This window comes from Sander lucioperca, chromosome 21 (assembly GCF_008315115.2).
Source record: "Sander lucioperca isolate FBNREF2018 chromosome 21, SLUC_FBN_1.2, whole genome shotgun sequence".
Classification (NCBI taxonomy): domain Eukaryota; kingdom Metazoa; phylum Chordata; class Actinopteri; order Perciformes; family Percidae; genus Sander; species Sander lucioperca.
In genome coordinates this window covers 8,972,354-8,975,256 of record NC_050193.1, presented here as the reverse complement: position 1 = coordinate 8,975,256, position 2,903 = coordinate 8,972,354, and the positions used below count along the sequence as shown (strand labels likewise).

General features: G+C 39.2%; 1 long non-coding RNA gene across 1 annotated transcript; it reads left to right on the top strand.

Annotated features, from left to right (window-relative positions):
* Positions 1 to 686: 686 nt before the first annotated feature.
* Positions 687 to 1,361, top strand: LOC118494068. The gene is made up of 3 exons (XR_004896126.1): positions 687 to 773; positions 869 to 1,085; positions 1,217 to 1,361. It is a non-coding gene; the product is annotated as an uncharacterized LOC118494068 (long non-coding RNA).
* Positions 1,362 to 2,903: the final 1,542 nt, after the last annotated feature.

The window sequence follows — 2,903 nt, the reverse complement described above, 5'->3', positions numbered from 1 at the left end:
TGCCCCCTCATGTAAGGGGAGGACAAACAATTACAACAACTCTCAATATAATGTAGTACAGTACAGTACAACATTGTCTTTAACTATGACCTCAATAATAAACTAATTATAACAACAATTCTGGCAATGAGCTTCGTAAAGATAGATGTTTTGGCAGGTCTGTTGTATAGGATTGCATTAGATTGCACATGTGTACCCTAATGGCCACTGAGAGTATATATATTAGTTTTATCTGCCAACAAAATAATCAAAATACAATTGATAACATAATCGGGCGGTTTCCCAGACAGTGTTTAAATTAGGCCAAGACTAGGCCTTAATCTAGAATAGTTAATCACTGCTCAATAAATGGCTTTCTGAAACACAGACTAATTAGAGATTAAGAACACCTGGACTATGAAGTTTTGTACTAAAGTAAACAAGATTAATTTAAAACCACCTGTGCCAGTCTGAATTAGCTGGACTGAGGTTGCCTATAAAACATGGAATGGACCATGAAACACCTAAAACATAAGGAACTGGAGAAGGAAATTCAAGGAAAGCAATGGCAGCAGAAAAGAGACTGCGATCAAAAAACTTTAGTGAGCATGAGAAAAGCATGAGTGAGCATTTTTTAAAGACTTTTAAAGACAATAGTATCAAGACACCCGGTCATTGAAGACAAACAGCACACATCTGCTGTGGAGTCAAAGAAAAGGAATGCATGGAAATCCATCTGTAATGAATTTAATGCAAATGAACAAACATCCACAAGAACAATACAACAGCTTCAGGTAAGGATTGTCAATTTGTATTACCTTGATAGCTGTATTTTATTACTGTTCTGTGATATCAATGGATTGACACTACAGTATTATATTCGGTACAGGTTTTGTGGAAGAATATAAAAATCAACCTAAAAAAAACTGCTGCAGAAGCCCGAAGAGAGAGGTTTAAGACTGGTGGAGGACCTGCAAATAAAGATACTGATCAGTTGGATGACTTACTGACAGGAATAATGGAGAACTAGCAACCTTTGGAGAACATACCAGATGATGACCATCTAGACAGTTCAGATGAGGGATCACACACACATACTACAATGGGTATATTTTGGCATTTCGTACTCTCCTTTCAAACTTTCCTTTCTTTGTTTCATTCTCTTTCATTTGATGTGGAACATTTCTCATTTAATGTGCATTTATTTGATTATATATGAACTGTTCTTTCTTTCAAGGAGAAAGTCAAAGGGACATAACTGAAGCGCTGCAAGGTAATTTACCCTCCACATCCTCAGAAACTAGGGTGGCAGTGTCTGCCAGTACCGGTCATCAAAACAAAAGTCACAATCCACGAAAAGCTGGCCATTGAATTTCATGAACACAAGTGACACACAACACAACACAACAACACAAAAATGAAGATCCTCCAAGTAGAACTGGAAATGAAGATGAAGGAGAGAGAGATGCAACTGTCTCAAATATCACAACAATGAATATGGAATAAAAATTGTTTATTAAATAATTTTTGATGTTTTGGGTGTTTCTTTAATATACCAGACAAATACTTTTAAAATACATTCACACAGTCATTCGCTCATTACATGTGAAAATGTATCAGATCCCAGCAGAAGTGTGACAAGGCAATGTCAAAAGTGACACAATGCAAAAGCATCTCTGTAGGCAAGTCCTTCTGTGTGGTCTGTTGTAAATGGTGGTATATCTAGATTGTCATCCTCCTGTATCGGGGGATCTGGGCATCCATGCTGTTTCAGGTAGTTGTGAAGAACGGCTGTTGCAATGATAACGGTGCAGCATCTTCTTGGTTGGAATCTAAGTGTTTTCTGAAGGCACTGAAAGCGACTCTTCCAAACCCCAAACATGCGCTCTACTAGTCCCCTAGTGCGCATATGAGCCTGGTTGTAGCGCCTTTGCTCAGTAGTTGTTGGGTGCAAGTATGGTGTAAACAGAAAATTCTTCTGAGCATACCTACTGTCACCAAGCAATATTCCCTTGTGATCTCCTCTTTCAAACTGAGAACACAGAGATGAGTTAAGGAAGATCCGGGAATCATGAGTTGCACCTTTCCAACGTGCAACAATGTTTGAAAACTGTAACTGGGGAGTGCATACACCTTGGACATTTATAGAAAACCAGTTCTTGCGGTTCCTGTATTCCTCAGCATCTGGAGAAGAGGGACGTTTTATGGGAATATGGCTTCCATCTATGCAGCCTATGACTCCTGGGAAGTTCCCATATTCATAGAATTGTACCTTGTAGTTTGCCTGGGTCGCAGCATCAGGGAAGTTTATGTAATGTCTTCTCAATTCACAAATAGCCATGCATACTCTGTGAATGACTTTACATACTGTAGGTTCACTGACACCACATAAGTCCCCAGTTTCTCTGTGAAAGGTGCCACATGCCAAAAATCGTAAAGTTATGAGCACCTGCAGACAAACTGCTACAGGCCGTCCTCTTTGGGTAACAGATGAAAGCCTTGGTTCCAAAAGTGAAATGAGATCCACAACATTTACTTTATGCATTTGAGCACGATCTCGAAAACTAATGTCATCAAAGCATTGCAATGGGTCACTTCTGTCAGCAAGAACTTGCCTAGCTGGTGGTATTCGTTGTTCTTCATTGACATACTCCAAGTAATCCATGTGTCTTCTTTAACAAACAACTTGTAATCTGAAGTTAAACCTGCCTCCTGGGTGGTTTAATTTAAGCCTCAATTTAGTCCTGAAGTATCTCTGATCTTCCTTCAGGAAATCAGCTTAGTTTATCCAGGACTAGGCCAAGTCTAGGACTATTTTACAACATGACCAAGAAAGCAGATTTCTGTTAGTCTGCGTTAAAAGGCCTTTTCAGTCTAGGACTAGCCTTAATCTCTGTCTGGGAAACCGCCCCAATATGTTTACC